This window comes from Dasypus novemcinctus, chromosome 11 (genome assembly GCF_030445035.2).
Source record: "Dasypus novemcinctus isolate mDasNov1 chromosome 11, mDasNov1.1.hap2, whole genome shotgun sequence".
In the NCBI taxonomy this organism is placed as follows: Eukaryota; Metazoa; Chordata; class Mammalia; order Cingulata; family Dasypodidae; genus Dasypus; species Dasypus novemcinctus.
In genome coordinates, this window is record NC_080683.1 from 3,742,959 (window position 1) to 3,762,883 (window position 19,925).

Sequence of the window (19,925 nt, forward strand, 5' to 3'; positions counted from 1 at the left end):
ATGGGTCAAGGAGGCACGGGGTTTGAACCGCAGACCTTCCATGTGGTAGATGGATGCTCTAACCACTGGGCCAAGTCTGCTTCCCCCTCAGATATCTTTTCTGCCCCTTTTCCACTCATTTCTCTTGCTGGGATACCAATAACACATATGTTTGTGCATTTTGTGCTGTCATTCAGTTTCCTGAGACCCTGTTCCATTTTTTCCAATCCTTCCTCCTTCTGTTCTCCAGACTTTTCCAGTTTGGATGTTCTGTCCTCAGTATCACTATTCTGTCTTAGAGAAATTAAAATCTGCTGTTATTTGCCTCTAATTTATTTTTAATCTCATCCATTGTATCTTTCATTGCCATACACTGTTTTTTTTTTTTGCAGGCTTTCAATTTGTTATATTCCTTCAGTGTCTTTTTAATATCGTTTATCACTTTAGTCAGATTTTCCTTCAGTTCATTTGATGGATTTAGATTTGTGTGATTATCATTGATTAGTTTTCTTAAATGTTGTATCTTGTCAAGGTATTTCATTTGTTCCTTTGGCTGGGCCTTCTCTTTCTGTTTTCTAGTATGGTGTGTAATTTTTTGCTGATGTCTAATCATCTGAATATATTGGTGATTTGCTCTCATGGTCAATACTCTCTTGCATAGTGTATTTTCTCCACAGCTCTTCTTTAATTTTTTAATCCCCCCCCCCACTCCCTGTGGCTTGCTTGCTGTCTGCTCTGTGTCCATTCACTGTGCATTCTTCTTCTTCTTTTTTTAATTGTTAGTCTTTTCATCACCTGATTTTTCTTTATTACTATTATTATTTTTGTCTTTATTTTTTTATGTTACATTAAAAAATATGAGGTCCCCATATACCCCCCACCCTCCTCACCCCACTCCTTCCTCCATAGCAACAACCTCCTCCATCATCATGAGACATTCATTGCATTTGGTGAATACATCTCTGAGCACCGCTGCACCTCATGGGACTGTGCATTCTTCTGTGTCTGTATTTATTTATTTTTGTTCTCCCCCTTGTGACTTGCTTGTTGTCTGCTCTCTGTGTCCATTCACTGTGCACTCTTCTGTGTTTTTACTTGTCTCCCTTTTTGTTGCGTCACCTTGCTGAGTTGGCTCTCCGCAGTGCTTGTGGGCCAGTGGCATTCTGTGGTGCTGCAGGCTGGTGACACACTGTGGTGGCCGGACCAGTGGCTCTCCGCAGTGTGCAGGTGATCCTGCCTTCACAAGGAGGACTCGGGATGCGAACCCAGAGCCTCCCATATGGTAGATGGGAGCCCAACTGGTTGAGCCACAACCGCTTCCCTCTTTTTACATTTTTGATTCAACTTATTCTATGTCTTTGAAAATGTTCATGTTGGGGAGCGGATGTTGCTCAAGCAATTGCGAGGTCCCTAGTTCATTTTTGTTGCTTGAGCAAATGTCTCAATGAGGAGATGCTGCAACAAGCAGATGCTGCAATGAATAGATGCCAGAATGAACAGACACTGCTACCAGCAAGACACTGCAACGAGCAGATTCCACAACCAGTAGACTCTGTAACCAGCAGATGCTGCATCCGGCAGGGAGCAGAAGTGGCTGAAGCCTTTGGGCACTTGCCTCACACATGGGAGGTCCTGGGCTCAGTATCCAGTGCCTCTGAAGAAGACGAGCAGGCAATGAGCAGACAGACAAGGGAGGCACCTTGGGAGGTTGGAATAAAAATAAACAAACAAAAAATTTACCAGCTTAAGTTATCAAAAGCAGTCTAGCAACTCACTAATTGCATGCAGATTTTCTTCCAGAGGTGGGGTTTATGAGAGAACTAAAAGCAGTTTTTCTTTTTGCAGTTTCCTGGCTAGTCAGTATGTGGAAGTCATATGCGAAAATTTCCTGGGATGTGTTTCTTTCAACCTCTGTGTTCCTGTGTTTCTGGTTCTGCCAGAGCCAAGAGTCAATGCGGGCTCTGCTGGCTGAATTCACTGAAGAAGAGAAGCCTCTGACACATTCTCCCTCTTTACTTGTAAGAGCTGATAGGGAAGAAGATGTCTGTTACCCTCTAAATCAGCTGCGGTGAGTCAGGGCTTTTTTCAGGTTTAATGTCCTGTGGGTGGTGATTCAGGCCCTTCCCAGCTGTGATAGAGGTTTAGTAAACAGTTTATTGTTTGGGTGCTTCCTCTCCCTCTCTCTCCCTCTCTTTCCCTCTCTCTCCCCCCCCTCTCCCCTCCCCTCTTTCCCCTTCTCTTCCCCTCTCTCCCCCTCCCCCTCCACCTTTCCCTCTCCCTCTCTCTCTCTCTGTCTCACCCCCTCCCTCTTGGGAATTCCACAGCACTGATGTGGTCTGTTGACCCCCAACAGTTCTATTGGACAGGTTTTGGTCCTTTCCCAGTTGGTTTTGTGAAGAGAGATGAGACCTACTTGCCTACTCCGATGCCAAGTTCCTGGAACTCTCACTATTCATTTCTTAACTGAGGTATACCTATGCTTTTATTCCACCGGTTTTTAACTTTTTTGTTTCCATTTGGACTTGTGGTTTCCTTTATTCTTACATTTCAATACTATTTCTGCACTAAATAATTCATGTCAAAAGTCTGTTTGAAGTGTGTAATCCCTTAATTTGTTGAAAGACATATGGCTATGCATTACATTTCCTGTATCTTTGAAGAAAGCATTTGAATAGCCCTCAATGCTCCAGCTGGACTAGATGATCTTCTGCAGTCAAGCCATTATTTGGGAATATTTTTCATTTTCAAACTGGTATATTAGTTAGAGGTCAACCAGATAAACAGAATCAGTAGGAGAGTTTTATTAGATGTTCATCACGAATCATTGCGTTATGTGATTTTTCAGGCTTTTTAACCATTGTGTAGAACAGGCCATCAGGAAAGGCAGCATGGACATTTAGTGCTTTGGCTCTGCCCTTTGTCCTTTGGGAGAATTTCTAGAATCCTCAGCTCCACTCTTAGTTAAGTCCTTTCAAATTATTGAGTCATACTCATCCAGATTATCTAGGGATTTTCTCCTTTGCTAAAAAAAAACAAAACTGACTATGGACTTCAATCACATTTACACATGTGTAGTTTTTTATTATATCAACTTACCTGTGAAAAGTGTTCTTTGATGTACAGTTAATTTTGCATTCTTTCTGGTTTTTTAGATTATATTTTGCAGGTTTGTGTCTTTTGTTATTGTCTGAGTCATTTGTTTGAGTGAGTTTAAGGAAAGAAGTGAAGTAAGTGGTTTATTTCAATATGAATTTAGATACTCCCTTCATGGGTGGCTTTACTATCAGATATGGTAATACTCACTGAACTTAAAAACTTCACTATTAGTAAACTAAATCATTCCCTGATTATAAACAGAGAGAGTACTGATGGGTTCTAGGGTCTTTCTGAGATTACGTAAATCTATTAACATGAGTTGATTTGCCTGAGAGAAGGAGATTAATATTTGCTTTCTGTATTCTAGTCTAGAGTGATTGAAAGGTGTAACATCCTGAGAATCCAGAAACTTTTTTTTATCAAAGAAGACTAAAGCAGATGTGAGAAATTGACAATGAACTTACGAAAGGTTTGTGGAGTCTTAGCTGAAAGAAAGAAAAAAAAAATTTTTAAACTTGAATATAAAAGGAAAACTAGTTTTCTCTATTAACTTTTTTCATTATTAATGGAATAGAATTTGGGATATTTCAATATATTATTCTATTAAATTTTTCATCAAAGAAATATATAAATTCTAATTTTCAAAACACAACTAATGTTACACTTATAGCAAAAAACTTGTTCCTTCACACAGTCATTCACAATCAGATACGTTCTCCTGAATGAAAACCAGTCATTACTTAAATGTAGGCCTTTTCTTCTGAAATGTATCTAAATAGATGAAAAGAGCTTTCTGAAAATGTGAGTCCTTATATTTTCAGTTTTCTGTGATATCCAGTGACTGGCTTTCTCCTATCAAAGATGAGGCCTTTTTGATCTTATATTTAATGACTCAACTTCTTTACCTTTCTGTGCGAGACATAATTTTAAGATGATGCCCAAAGAGTCATATCCTTGACAAAATAAATGTAGATTCAAAATATAGTTTAAGAAGAGCACAAACACTGAGAGAGAATTCAAGTAAAGAGGGATGTTTTTCTAGCAGGTATATTGAAATCAGATACATGTGATTGTTAATTTCTGGATGCCTAAGATGTTTCATAATATATAGAACAAATAAACTCACTACAAAGCTTATGAAAAGTAAAAACACCACCTAAACGTAAGGAATGAAATGTCCACAGGGCCTTTGTGAAACTTGAACATATTCCTGGGACTACTGAAGGCCTTGAGAATGTGAAGAGTTGCTCACATGTCCAAGGGTGTGAGGAATCTCAGAAAAAATGATAGAGAGGACTGAACTCTCAGCTCTGGCTGTCTTAGTGCCATTACACCAAAAGGAAGTAAAGTTGTCAGCTGCGGGTCTGAGTGTTAAAGGAATGCCTCACCATGCACACAGAGCCCATCAGCCAAGACAGGAAGACCTATTGGTGCAAGTGGGTTAAGATATTATCTGTCACACCAGTGGCCGACTACTAAGTGGATAAGAGACTTCAGAGACCATGCATGACAAAGAACACAGACTTCAGAAAAGCCAGGAAACAAAACAAGTAAAACAAATAAGAACAACAACAAACCTTGCAGAAAGGGAGAATCTCATTTCCAGGCATAAATAGTATTATTTAAATGTTTGTTTTTCAAGAAAAAATTATGAAACATTCAAAAAGCAAGAAAGTATAGTCCAAAAAAAAAAAAAAAAAAAGAATAAAGTTAACCAAAAAAACCTCAAAACCAAAAACAAAAAACAACCTGTCTTTGGGGAGGCTCTGTCATTGGACCTACAAGACAAAATATTAAACCAGCTTGTTTAAATATGTTCAAATAACTAAAGGACACCATATCAAAATTACAAATAATATATAATTATGGTGTCTCAGAAAATAAAGAATATCAATAAAGAGGAATAAGCTATCTACAAAAAAGGAGCCAAATAGAAATTCTGTCATTGAAAAGTACAGTAACTGAAATTATATAATTATTAGCATATTTGAGCAGCCAAAAGAATGAAACTGCAAACTGAAATATAGGTAATTAGGATTATCCAGTCTGAGGAATAAGAAGAGAAAGAATGAAATAAAACGAACATATAAATCTGAATCAAGTGGCACACCATCAAGCATACCAATATGGGCATAATGAGAATTCCAGAAGAAAAGGAAAAACAAAGGAGGTAGAAAGAATATTGAAGAAATGATGGGCTTAATATACCCATTTGACTAATCCATTTTCAAGAAGTTCAACAAACTACAGCAAGGATAAAATCAAAAGGATCCGTTCCTAGACACGTCAGCAAACTGTCAAAAGCCAAAGACCAGGAGACAATCTTGAAAGTACCAAGAAAGCAGTGACACATCAAGTACAAGTGATCCTCAATAATTTTAATAGCAGATTTCACATGAAAAATTAGGAAGCCCAGTAAGCATGGGACAACATATTTAAAGTGCTACAATGTAAACTATAATCCATGCTGTGTAGTAGTGCTCCAAAATGTATTCATCGAATGCAATGAATGTACCACACTAATGAAAGAAATTGTTGATTTGGGGAGTGGGGTATATGGGAACCTCTTATATTTTTTAATGTAGGAAAAAGTGCTGAAGAAAGTAGCTTGTCCACCAAGAATTATATTTCAAGCAGAATTATCATTCAAAAATGAAGGAAATAGTAAGATCGTTGCAGATAAACAAAAATTAAGAGAATTTGTTGCTAGTAGACCTGCCCCATAAGAAATACCTTAAAGGGAGTTTTCAGGCCAAAGTGAAGGATAATAGAGATTAAATTGAATCCACATGAAGAAATAAGACAGAATAAATGTTACATATCTGAGGCAGTAGAAATATAATTTTTATAACTCTTTTCTCTTATTTGGTTTAAAAGACACCTGCAGAAAGCATAATTATATTCTGTGGTGATGGTATAAAATGCAAAAACAATTCATATGAAAATAATATCACAATGGTGGTGGGTGAAAATGGAGATACCCAGGAGAAGAATCAGATGTAGAAGAGTTGAATAACTTTTATAAAAGTTGGGCTGTTCTAAAGGTGAGAGGTAATGGCTAAGGATTATGGGGTTTTTCTTTATGGAGAAATGAAAACATTCTAAAATTGTGGTGATGAATGCACAACTCTGTGATCCTACTAAAAGCCTTAGATTGTGCACTTTGGATAGAATAGATGGTACGTGAATGAATATGTCTCAATAAAATTGCTGAAAAACACACCAGTAGTTGTAGACAATACCTTACATTCAGTAATGGATAGAGAACAAGTCCTTCTGGTTTCTGCTGTTTATTTATCTCTGTTTAGGATTAGCCCTCCTGAATATATTTTGCATCTTGTTTTGTAGACCAGTGAAGTTAATTACTCATCCATATGCTTTTCAGTCTTATTAGTTTTATTTCAGATTTTAATCTGCTTATGGTTCCCCCCTTATTACATAGACATTTTTGTTTTGCACTTAAAAATATTTTTTTCTCTTAGTGTAAGGTCATTTCAGGAGTAACTGAAGGAAATCAAAGTGTTTCAAGTTTTGGAAAAGTCTTGTAAATCATTGCATTTATACAACAGCTACTGGAAATTTACTATAGGAAATGTAATCCTGTTCTAATCCTAAAATATCAAGGCATACTAGTGATAAGGAACACTAAACCAACTTACTGGGTTGTCCTGAAATAGGTCCTACAAAAACAAACACACAAATGTATAAGATAACTTCAAGGTAACACAAAATTTTCATTATTTAGTAGAGTGAACTTACAAATCTAGAAGTGATGAAAATCAACTGGTAATGAATGCACATGCAATTTGAGATTCAAAAGGAACTTACTGACAGGTTTTGACGTCACACCTGAAATTGGAAGAAACATAAAAATTTGTTTGTTGCCCATTATAAGGACATTAGTTTTCCTAAACTTTATAAAATAATGTAATAGAAGGTAAAATTTTCATGGTGTGTTTTAGTGTAATTTTTCTTATATTAAAATACTTGTTTTTTTTTTATTTTTTTATTTTTATTTTTATTTTTTTATTGACTTTGTAATAATATTACATTAAAAATATATATGTGAGGTCCCATTCAACCCCACCCCCCCACTCCCCCTCTCCCCCCCCCCAACAACACTCGTTCCCATCATCATGACACATCCATTGGATTTGGTAAGTACATCTTTGGGCACCTCTGCACCTCATATACATTGGTTCACATCATGGCCCATACTCTCCTCTATTCCATCATGTAGGCCCTGTGAGGATTTACAATGTCCGGTGATTACCTCTGAAGCACCATCCAGGGCAGCTCCATGTCCCGAAGACGCCTCCACCTCTCATCTCTTCCTGCCTTTCCCCATACCCTTTGTCCATTATGTCCACTTTTCCCAATCCAATGCCACCTCTTCTATGTGGACACTGGATTGGTTGTGTCCATTGCACCTTTATGTCAAGAGGAGGCTCAGATTCCACCTGGATGCTGGATGCAATCCTCCCATTTTCAGTTGTAATCACTCTAGGCTCCATGGTGTGGTGGTTGTCCTTCTTCACCTCCATCTTAGCTGAGTGTGGTAAGTCCAATAAATCAGATTGTAGGTGCTGGAGTCTGTTGAGGCTCAGGATCTGGCTATCACATTGTCAGTCCAGAGATTCAAATCCCCTAAATATATCTTAAACCCCAACATTAACTGCACCTCCAGCACATTAGCATGAAAGTCTTATGAAGGGAGATCCCATCTGAGTCCAGATTCATCACACATAAACACCATTTCCAAAGAGGGGCCATCTGCCCTGGTAGTTAACCCCATCGGCCATGACCATAACTCCCATGGGTCTCTTTAGCCCTCAAAGGAACCAATATCTGGGGGTTGTATCTGCTTTATCTGTCTCTCTGACTCTGCTCAGTTGTGCATGAGGGCAAACCTTCTGCCAGCCTCCAGACTCTTTTTTAGAAACTCGTAGCCATATAAACTCATTTCTCCTTTCCATTTCCCCCTTACTTTAGGTCAAACAGCATTTTAAAGTCATGGTATTTTATGTAGACATGGATATTCTGCTGATCCGCATTGAACCTTCCGTATAAGGTCATTTTCCAGTTGCATCATCAGTTGGTAGTTGATAGTGGTCCCTCGTTGCCAGGGAGGCTCATCCCCGGGTGTCATGTCCCACGCTGGGGGGAAGGCATTGCATTTACATGCTGAGTTTGGCTTCGAGACTGGCCACATTTGAGTAACATGAAGGCTGACAGAAGGAAATTCCCAGGCACAAAGTTGCTCTAGGCCTTGTTCTTATTTTGGGTTTATCAGCTCACAAGCATAGTCATTAGTATCAGGGGCTCACTGTTGAACCCTCACTCCCTCCCGGTCCCCACCACTGTACCTGGGAGACTGTCGCTGCTCCCCTAGGGACCACGACAGAGCACCACTGGCCAGGAACCCAGTACCCCCCCTACTGTGGTTTTTAATTGTTGCCACTATGAGTATATCCAAACATTACCATGCACCCTGGACATATGTTCTGTACATCTCCCTGTCAGTCATATATCACCTGTCATTGGTATCCCATACCAGTATCCCTCCATTGCCAAAATACTTGTTTTAAATGTCATATTATTTTATGGAAACAAACACCCATTTTCTCACCCATCCCTTCTGACTTACAATGACCTTTTCACTTCAAAATTTGGGTGGAGGCTATTTAATAATATTTGATCATATAATATCTCTGTTCTCTTTCATGCTTTCATAAATTTGTATAATGTACATTGGCTTCTTACTGTGGACACAAGGTTTTGCTTGTTTTTCTACCCTTCTTTAATTCACTCGCATCTCCCACTCTTTCCAATAAACCATATCACTTTTTTGTTAATCAGTATGTTGTGTTATTAATATCATAGCCATGTAAATAAGATTCTTAGTTGAATTATGCATTATTACAGTTCTGGGCAAAATTTGCTTTTCTGTTCACTTAATTTTTGAATTTTATAGGGAGTTCTTTTTTTCTGTTCTCTGTGTCTCTTTTTGTTGTGTCATCTTGTTGTGTCAGCTCTCTGTGTGGGTGGTGCCATTCCTGGGCAGGCTGCACTTTCTTTCGTGCTGGGCGGCTCTCCTTACGGGGCGCACTCTTTGCACGTGGGGCTCCCCTAAGTGAGGGACACCCCTGCATGGCAGGGCATTCCTTGCACACATCAGCACTGCATATGGGCCAGCTCCACACGGATCAAGGAGGCCAACCGGGGGTTTGAACCGTGGACCTCCCATACGGTAGACGGACGCCCTATCCACTGGGCCAAGTCCGTTTCCCTATAGGGAGTCTTAACATGTTTTTGCAGGCTTATGCATTTTGTTCTTCTATCTGCCATTTTAGTGAGCCTCTGAAAGGAAGAAGAAATCGTTCCTTTTCAGTTTTCCTACTATGGGATCTGATACTCTCTTCAGTGGTGGTTTTACAATCAGACATGGTAATACCCGGAATGCCTAGAATTCACATAATTACCTGATCAAATTATGTACAGATTAATAGCAGAATGTATTCTAGGGTGCTTCCTAGAATGCAAAGGAAATCAGCCTTCTGTTGGATATATCTGAGAGGAGATTAATATTGTGTCTTTTATCTTGTCTAAAACTTGAAGTTATTACAGCTTGAGAACTCAGAGTGTTCTTTGTAAATAGTACTCATAAGGAGATATGCAAAAGTGAAAATGAATTTAAGGGTGAATTCTGCAGGCTCAGTTGAAACACAAAGAAAATAAACAATATTTGTTATTTGCCTGTGAAAGGAAGGCTTTTTTTCTCTAGTCAGAATTGTGATTTCTTGTATTTCACATTTTATAAACTTTCTACTGACTTCCAGCTTTGGAAGATGTGGTCTTATTTTTCCTTCTTCATACCTGATTGACCTCTTTTTCCATTTTGTAAGTAGAGAGAATCAAAGATGATCCTTAATGAGCCATTTTTTTGCTATAATGTTCTCCTCTTGAATGAGAGCAGAACTAGTGACTTGTTTCTAGTCAGAAGAATACAGCCTAGGTGATAAGATAGTCACTGACATTTTGCATTATTTAATATTCAGTGCTAGCAGTCTGGAGGGAGAGATTCTCCTGCTGGCTTTGATGATGTAATCTGCTATGTTGTTAGAGGGCCAGGCCATTGCTCCAGAGAAGAGTATACAATATGTATGTAATTTGGTGTAAGAATCTAAGAAACCTGAAATATTAAGCCTAGAAGAACTGAGAGAAAAATGTCAAAAATCACTTGACATTTGGTTCCATTGGTCAACCTGTGTGTCTTTATGCCAGTACCAATTGTTTTTACCACAGTAGTCACGTAGTCAGGAAGTGAGAGTCTACCAACTTTGTTCTTTTTTTAAGCCATTTGTCGCTATTAGGGTCCCCTTACACTTTCAAATGAATTTAACTGACGTTTCCATTTCTGCAAAAAAGTTTGTTAGGATTCTGGTTAGGATTGTGTTGAATCTGTAAATTAGTTTAGGTAAAATGGTCATTTCAGTAATGTTTAGGCTTCCAGTCCATTTACCATGAAAGTGCTTCCATTTATTTAAGTCTTCCTTAGTTTCTTTTAGCAATGATTTGTAGTTTTAAGAATACAGTTCTTTTTTATCCTTGGTTAACTTTATTCCTAAATAGCTGATTCTTTTAGCTGTTAGTATAAATGGAATTCCCCCCCCCCAGATTTCCATCACAGATTGCTCATCCATAGTATACAGAAACGCTATTGATTTTTACCTATTAATCTTATAGCTCGCTACTTTGCTGAACTTGTCTATTATTTCTAGTAGCTTTGTTATGGATGTTTTAAGGATTTTTTAGATATAGGATCATAGTGAGTAGTGAAAGTTTTCCTTCTTCCTTTCCTATTTGGGTCCTTTTTATTTCTTTATCTAACCTAATTGCTCTAGCTAGAACTTTTAGCACAATATTGAATAACTGGTCACAGTGGACCTCCTAGTCTTATGTCTTATCTCGATGAGAAAGCTTTCAGCCTCTCACCATTAAATACAATGCTAGCTGTAGGTTTTCATATATGCACTTTTCCATGTTGAGAAAGTTTTCTTCAATTCCTATCTTTTCAGGTGTTTTTGTTAAGAAATGTTGCTGTATTTTGTTAGTGTTTTCTGCATCAATCGAGATGATCATGTGATTTTCTTTCTTAAATTTATTAATGTGGTTTGTTACACTAATTGATTTTCTGGTGTCGAGTCATCCTTATATACCTGGCATAAAACCAATTTTACCATGTTGTATAATTCTTTTAATGTGTTTTTGGATTCAGTTTGCAAATATTTTGTTGAAGATTTTACATCTACCTTCATTAGAGAAATTGGTCTGCAATTTTCTTTTTCATAATTTCTTTATCTGGTTTTGGTGTTAGAGTAGTGTTGGCTTCATAGGATGAGACTGGTAGCATTACTGCCTGTTCAGTTATTTGGAAGTGTGTCAGCAAGAATAGTATTAAACCTTCTTTGAATGATTGTTTGAATCTACCTGTGAAGCCATTTTTCCTAGGCTTTTCATTTTTATGATGTTTTTGATGACTTTTAATCTCTTTACTTGTAATTGGTTTGTTGAGGTCTTCTGTTTCTTCTAGGATCTGTGTAGGTTGTTCATGTGTTTCTATGAATTTGTATATCTCATCTACATTCTCTAGGCCTTTGTTGTACAGTTGTTCACAGTATCCTCTTACGATGCTTTATGTCTGCATGGTTAGTGGTAACACCGCCCTTTCATTTCTGATTTTAGTGTATTTATCTTCTCTCTTTTTTCTTAGTTTTTCAGTGTAGCTAAGGATTTATTGATTTTGTTGAGCTTCTCAGAGAACCAACTTTGGTTTTGTTGATTCTATTGTACTTTTGTTCTTGGTTTCATTTATTTCTGCTCTTTCTTTTCTTTCCTTTGGCTTGGGGTAGTTTGCTATTCCTTTTGTAGTTCCTCCAGGTGTATAGTTAGATCTTTGATTTTTAGCTCTGTCTTCTTTTTAAATGTTAAGTATTGAGGGTTATATATCTCTCTCTCTCAGCACTGCCTTTGCAGTGTCCCAAGGGTTTTCTTTTGTGTGTTTTTTTAAAGATGTATTTATTTTATTTGTAAAACCCTTCCCCCCACTGCAGTGGTTCTCTTGTCTGTCTGTTCATTGTTTGCTTGCCTTCTCCTGCAGGGACCTGGAGCTGGACCTGGGACCTCCCACATGGGCGGTGAATGCCCAATGGCCTGTGACACATCTGCTCCCCATGGACATCAGTGTTTGCTGCCTTGTGGCATCTGCTCCTTTAGGCACCTGTCTTTGCTTTTGGGTGTGGCGTGTAGCTCTCATCGAGGTGGGATATGGGAGTCTAGCTTTCATTGTGGCAGAGTGCTGCATCTAGCTCTCGTTGCACCTGGTGCATGTGTCTATCTCCTGTTGCGGGAGGGTGCAGGCGTCTAGCCCTCCTTGCAGTAGGTGTGGACCTCTAGCTCTCGTTGTGGCAGGGTGGAGCATCTTGCTCTCATTGTGGTGGTTTTCCGTCGTCTGTCATTGCAACGGTGTGCGATGTCAGGCTATTGCTGAGGTGGGTTTGGGCATCTAGCTCTTATAGTGGCAGGTGCAGGTTCTAGTTCCACTGGGGCAAGGTGAGGTGTGTGGTTCATATTGTGCTGGGTGAGGGCTAATAGCTCTCGTTGCAGTGGGTGCAGGTGTCTAGATTTCATTGCAGTGGTGTGTGGCATCTAACACTCAGATGGGCATCTGCTTGTCTTCTTTTAGTAGGCTCCAGGGTCCAAACCAAATCTCTGATGTGGTAGGTGGGTCCCCGACTGGTGGAGCCACATCCACTTCCCTACCATAGGTTGTGATATGTTGTGTTCTCATTTTCATTCATCACAAGGTATTTGCTGAATTTTTTTGCAATTTTTTCTTTGACATATTGATTTAGGAGTATGTTGTTTGGTCTCAGTATATTTATGCATTTTCCCTATTTCTGACCATTATTGATTTACAGCTTCATTCCATTATGATCACAGAAAGTCTCTTATATAATTTCAGTGTTTTAAAATTTATTGAGACCTGTCTTGTGACCCAACTTATGGTCTTTCCTGGAGAAGGATCCATGAGCACTTGAATAGAATGTATATCCTGCTGTTTTAGGGTGTAAAATGCTCTATACAAGTCTGGTTGATCTAGCTCTCCAGTTCTTTCTTTATCCCCATCCAGATGTTATATCCAATAATGAGAGTGGTATAGTGATGTCTCTAACTATTATTGTAGAGACTTCCATTTCTCTCTTCAGTTTTGCCAATGTGTGCCTCATGAACTTTGGGGCACCCAGTTTAGGTGTGTAAATATTTCTTATAGTTATTTCTTCTTGGTGAATTGCCTCCTTTATAATTATATAATGACCTCTTCCTCCGTTATAACAGCTTTCCATTTAAAATCTCTTTTGTCCAATATTAATATCGCTCCTGCAGCTCTTTTTTGGTTTCTTTTTGTGTGGAATATCTTTTCCATCCTTTCACTTTCAGCCTGGTTGTGTCCTTATATCTGAGGTGAGTCTTTTGTAGACAGCATATAGATGGCTCATATTTTTTCCTCCATTCTATCAGTCTACGTCTTTTGATTGTGAGTTCAAGCCATTAACATTCAATGTTATTATTGTAAAGACATTTCTTACTTTGTCCATTTTATCCTTTGGCTTTCTGTTGTCGCATCTTTCTATTTTCTGTCTTTTTACTCTTAAATTTTTCCTTCCTAAAATCTTCATTGCTACACTCTTCTGTAATTCTCTCACTCTTGCTTTTTCCTTTTAGGCTGCAGCACTCCTTTTAATATTTCTTGTAATTCTGGTCATTTGTTAACATACTCTTTGTTTTTGTTCATCTCTGGAGACTTTAAACTCACCCTCATTTCTGAAGGGCAGTTTTGCCTGTTCTGAATTCATGGCTGGCAGTATTCCTCTGTCAGTACCTTGAATACATCATACCACTTTCTTCTCACCTCCATGCTTTCTGATGAGAGGTTGACACTCAGTCTTATTGAGGCTCCCTTTTATGTGGTGCATTGCCTTTCTCATGCTGCTTTTAGAATCCTCTCTTTATCTCTGATATTTGTCATTCTGAGTAGCAGGCATCTCAGAGTAAGTGTATTTGGATTTATTCTGTTTGGGGTGAGTTGTCCTTTTCAGATACTGCTATTTATATCTTTCAAAAGGGTTAAGAAGTATCCTTCCTGCCCCTTTTCTATTTTCTTCTCCTGCTTGGACACCAATCACACATGTTTTTGTGTGTTTCATGCTGTAATTCAGTTCCCTGAGACCCTGTTCCATTTTTTTCCAATCCTTCCTCTTTCTGTTCTCCTGTCTTTTCCAGTTTGGTTGTTTTGTCCTCGATATCACTGTTGTGTCTTGGAGAAATTAAATTTTGCTGTTATGTTCCTGTAATTTATTTTTAATCTTATCCATAGTGTCTTTCATGCCCATAAATTGTTATTTTTCTTAGTAGGCTTTCGATTTGTTCTTTATGTTCACCCAGTATCTTTTTATTTATTTATTTTTTAAAAATTATTTATTTATTTATTTTTTTAATTACATTATGAAAAATGAGGTCCCATTCAACCCCACCGCCCCCGCCCCCCACTCCCCCCACAGCAACACTCTCTCCCATCATCATGACACATCCATTGTACCTGGTAAGTTCATCTCTGAGCATCACTGCACCCCATAGTCAATGGTCCACATCATAGCCCAGACTCTCTCACGTTCCATCCAGTGGGCCCTGGGGGGATCTATAATGTCCCGTAATTGTCCGTGAAGCACTATCCAGGACAACTCCACGTCCCGAAAACGCCTCCACATCTCATCTCTTCCTCCCGTTCCCCACACCCAGCAGCCACCATGGCTACCGTTCCCACACCCATTCCACATTTTCTCTGTGGACATTGGATTGGTTGTGTCCATTGCACATCTATGTCAAGTGAGGGCTTAGATTCCATATGGGTACTGGATGCACTCCTCCTGCTTCCAGTTGTAGACACTCTAGGCTCCATGTTGTGGTGGTTGACCTTCTTCAACTCCATGTTAGCTGAGTGGAGTAAGTCCAATAAATCAAAGTGTAGGAGCTGAAGTCTGTTGAGGCTCTGGGCCTGGGTGTCTTATTATCAGTCCAGAGATTCGAATCCCCTACATATATCTTAAACCCAGCACCGACTACAATTCCAATAAAGTAGCATGCAAGTCTTGTGAAAAGAGATCCCCTCTGAGTCCAATTCCATCACGCAGAAACACCAGCTCCAAAGAAGGGCTATCTGTCATGGCAGTGAACCCCTTCTGCCATGACCATAGAACCCGTGGGTCTCTTTATCCCTCAAAAGAACCAATACCTGGGGTTGTATCTACCTTATCTGTCTCTTAAACTCTGTTCAGTTGTACACAGGGGTATTCCTTCTGACAACCTCCAGACTCTTTTTTAGAGACTCACAGCCTTATAATCTCATTTCTCCTTTCCATTTCCCCCTTACATTAGGTCAAACAGCTTCCCGAAGTCATGTCATTATATGTAGACAGGTATATTCTGCTGTTCCGCATTGAATCTTTAATTCAAGGTCATTTTCTAGTTGCTTCTTCAGCTGGTATGTGGTAGTGATCCCTCGGTGCCAGGGAGGCCCATCCCCGGGTGTCATGTCCCACGCTGGGGGGAATGCATCGCATCTACACGCTGAGTTTGGCTGTGAGAGTGGCCACATTTGAGTAACATGCAGGCTGTCAGGAGGAAACCCCCAGGCACAATGCTACTCTAGGCCTTGTTCTTATTGCAGGTGTATAGGCTCAAAAGTGTAACCATTAGTATCACGAGCCCACTGTTGGGCCCTCCTTCCTTCCTGGTTCTTGCCGTTGCACCTGGAGGATTGCCGCTGCTCTCCCAGGGCCCACAACAGTGACCCCCCGGCCAGGAGCCCAGTACCCCCCCAGCTGTTGTTTTTGTTTCCACTATGAGTATATATAGACATTACCATATACCCTGGGCATATGCCCTGTATAACTCCCTGTCAACCATATATATCCTGTCAATAACATCCCATATCAGTATTTAATATCTGTTATCTTTTTAGGTTCTATTTTCCTTCAACTGTTTGAATTGATTCAGATTTGTGTGACTATTATTTATTGTCTTAAATGTTGTATCTCATCAAGGTATTTGGTTTGTTTTTTTGGCTAGGCCTTCTCTTCATGTTTTCTATTATGGTTTGTAATTTTTTGCTGATATTAATCATCTGAATATATTTACTCTCGTGGTCCATATCTCTCTTGCCTAGTGTTTTTTCCCCCCACAACTCTCCTTTTTTTTGGTTCAACTTATTCTAAGTCTTTAAAAATGCCCAGCTTGGGGAGCAGATGTTGCTCAAGGAATTGGATGCCAGCGTTCCACATGGGGTTCTCCAGTTTGGTTCCTGGTGCCTCCTAAAAAAGACAAGCAGATGTCTCTTTGAAGAGATGCCACAATGAGCAGATACCACAATGAGTATGCGTCACAATGAGCAATCTCTGCAACTAGCATGACACTGCAACCAACAGATACTGCAGACATTGCAACCAGCAGATTCTATGACCAGCAGATGCTACAAACAGCAGGGAGCAAAAGTGGCTTGTGTGGTTGGGCACTTGCCTCCCACATCAGAAGTCTTGGGTTCAGTTTCCAGTGCCTCCTAAAGAAGATGAGTAGACAACGAGCAGACAGACAAGGGAGCCATCTGGGGGGAAAAATGGGAATAAAAACAAAACAAAAGAAAACAAAAATGTCCAACTTAAGTTATCAAAAGCAGTCCAGGAACTTACTAATTGGGTGTAGATTTTCTCTCAGGTGTTGGGCTAAAGAGAGAGCTAAAAGCAGGGTTTCTCTTTGCATTTTCCTGGCCAGTCAGCATATGACAGAAATATGTGAACCTTTCCCCAGATCTGATTCTTTTGACCTCTGTGTTCCCGTGTTTCTTCTTTGGCCAGAGCTGATACTCAGTGCAGGCTCTGCTGGCTGAATTCACTGAAGAGAAGCCCTCTGAAACAGGCTCCCTCTTTCCTTGTAAGAGCTGATAGGGAGGAAGACGTCTGTTATCCTTTTAGTCATCTGCAGTGAGTTGGGGGTTTTATTCAGCTTTAATGTCCTGTGGGTGGAGAATGGGGTCCTTCCCCGCTGCCATAGAGGTTTAGTAACTCACAATGTTGTTTTGGGTTCTTTGACTCAATCTCCCTCACCCTTCTGGGAGTTGTGAAACACTATCCTGGTCTGTTGACCCCCAAAGCAGTTGTCTCAGATAACTTTTGACCCTTTCCCAGTTGCTTTTTTGAAGAGACTTGAGCCATGCTTGCCTACTCCAATGCCATCTTCCTGGAACTTGTACTACGCATTTCTAAACTGAGCTGTAGTTATTCTTTTATTCCATTGGTCTTAGATTTTTTTGTTTCCCTTTGGAACTTGTGAATTCCTTTATTCTTCCATTTTATTACTCACCACCTGCCCCCAAAGAATTCATGTCAAACTGAAGTGTATAATATGTTGAAAGATGTGTGCAGCTATCGGATTTCTTGTTTCTGTAGAGTGTTTGAATAGCCCTCAATCTCCCAGTTGGACTAGCTGAACTCCTGCAATGGAGGCATTATTTTTGGATTTTTTTCACTTTTAAAATGGTGTACAAGTCAGAATTCATTCAGATAAGCAGAATCAGTAGGAGATTTTTATTAGAATTTCATTCCATGTAAATGGCTGATTTGATTTTGCAGGATGCCTAACCAAACTGTAAGGGAGGCCATCAGGAAAAGCAGCATGGAAATTTTGGGGTCTGGCTGTGGCCATTGTCCACAGGAGGAATTTCTTCCTCATGAGGGAATCCTCGACTCTGCTCTTAGTTAAGGTCTTCAACTCATTAAGTCATGTTCATACAAATTATGTAGAGATTTTCTCTCTTGCTTAAAATTAATTGACTATGTACTTCAGTCACATCTACATATGCATACTTTTGTATTATATTGACTTTCCTGTGAAAAGTCTTCTTTGCTGTGCAGTTAAATTTTGCATTCTTTCTGCTTTTTTTAGGTTATTTTTTTCAGTTTTTTGTCTTTTGTTATTGTTCTTAAGTCATTTCTATGAGTAAGCATAAGGAGGGATGTGAAGTAAGTGATTTATTTCAATTTGCCTGATACGGATTTAGATACTCCCTTCATGGGTGGTTTTACTATCATGTATGGTACTATCCACTGAATTCAAAAGTTTCACAATTAGCAGACCAAATCAATCCCTGATTACAAACAGAAAGAGAGGGTAATGATGAGTTCTGTAGTCTTTCTTAGACTGCATAAATGTATTAACATGAGAATGATTTGCCTGAAGAAGGAATTTAATATTTTCTTTCTGTATTCTGGTCTAGATAGATTAAAAGACTTGAAGGTATAAGAGCCTGAGAATCCAGAAACTTCTTTTTTATGAAGGAGACTTAAAAGATGTGAGAAACTGAAAATGAACTTACAAAAGGATTGTGGAGTCTCAGCTGAAACAAAAAAACAAAAAACAAAAAGGATTTTACTTGAATGTAAAAGGAAAAGTAGTTTTCTCTATTGGCCTTTCTCATTATTCATGCAATAGAATTTGTAATATTCCAATATATTACTAAATAAAAAATTTTAATGAAAGGAATATTTATATATTCTAATTTTGAAAAGAGAATTGTTAGACTTAGAGCAAAAACCTTTTCCCTCTCACAACCATTCACAATCAGTTTTGCTCTCCCAAATTAAAACTACTCAATACTTGAATGTAGGCTCTTTTTTTCTGGGATTTATTTTGAACATTTGAAAAGAGCTTTCTGAAAATGTGAGTTCTTATATTTTCAGTTTAATATGATATTCACTGGCTGGCTTCTTCTTTCAAAGATGTGGCCTTCTTGATCTTGTATTTAATACCTCACCTCCTTTACCTTTCTGTGGGAGAGAGAATTCTAAGACAACCCCCAAAGAGTCACATCCTTGAAAAAAATAAATGTAGATTTGAAATACAGTTTAATAAAAGCACAAAGTCTTAGAGAGAATTTAAGTAAAGAGTAATTTTTTTCTAACAGGTGTTGAAAGCAATTACAGTTAATTGTTTAACATTCTGGTTGCTTAATGGTTGATAACATTTAAAACAAACAATAAACTCACCACCAAGCTTAAAAAATAACAAAACAAAACCTAGGGAATGAAATGTCCACAGGGTTTTTGTAAAAGTTCAACATATTCCTGGGTCTGTTGAAGGCCATGAGAATGGGAAGGGTTGCCCACATGACCAGGTATGTGAGAAACCTCAGAAAAAAATGACAGAGAGGCCTAAAGTCTCAGCTCTGGCTCTCATGGAGGCACTATACCAATAGGAATGAAATTGCCAACTGACTGCCTGAGTGTTAAAGGAAAGCCTCAACATGTACACAGAGTCCCTCAGCAAAGAGAGGAGGACTTACTGGTCTAGGTTGTTAAGAACCATTAGCTGACACCTTAGCTAGTGGATAGGATACTTTAGTGAAAACGCACAACAAGAAATACAGACTTCAGAAAGCCAGTAAACAAAACGAGCATAACAAATAATAAAAACAAACTCTGGAGAGGGGAAGAATCTGATTTCCAGAGATAAATTATATTATTTAAATGTTTGTTTTTCAACAAAAATTATGAGACAATCAAAAAATATGGAAGTAATAGCCCATAAACAAGAAAAAAGTTAACCAAAGGAAACTTGGGGAGGCTCTACCATTGGACTTACTAGAAAAAATTCAACCAGCTATTTTAAATATTTTCAAAGAGCTGAAGGAAACCATATTCAAATAACTAACAATGTATGGGTATGGTGTCTTACCAAAT

General features: G+C 38.8%; 1 protein-coding gene across 1 annotated transcript in view; it reads right to left on the reverse strand.

The window, feature by feature from the left end:
• LOC131280359 (sodium/potassium/calcium exchanger 1-like) overlaps nt 1-19,925 on the reverse strand; it is a 232,745-nt gene that overhangs the window by 144,135 nt on the left and 68,685 nt on the right. The window contains exons 7-9 of the mRNA XM_071218410.1: nt 6,904-6,924; nt 6,735-6,755; nt 3,540-3,560 (exon numbers count right to left, since the gene is read on the reverse strand). The gene's annotated coding sequence lies outside the window, so the exon portion shown is untranslated. The remainder of the gene's footprint in view (nt 1-3,539; nt 3,561-6,734; nt 6,756-6,903; nt 6,925-19,925) is intronic.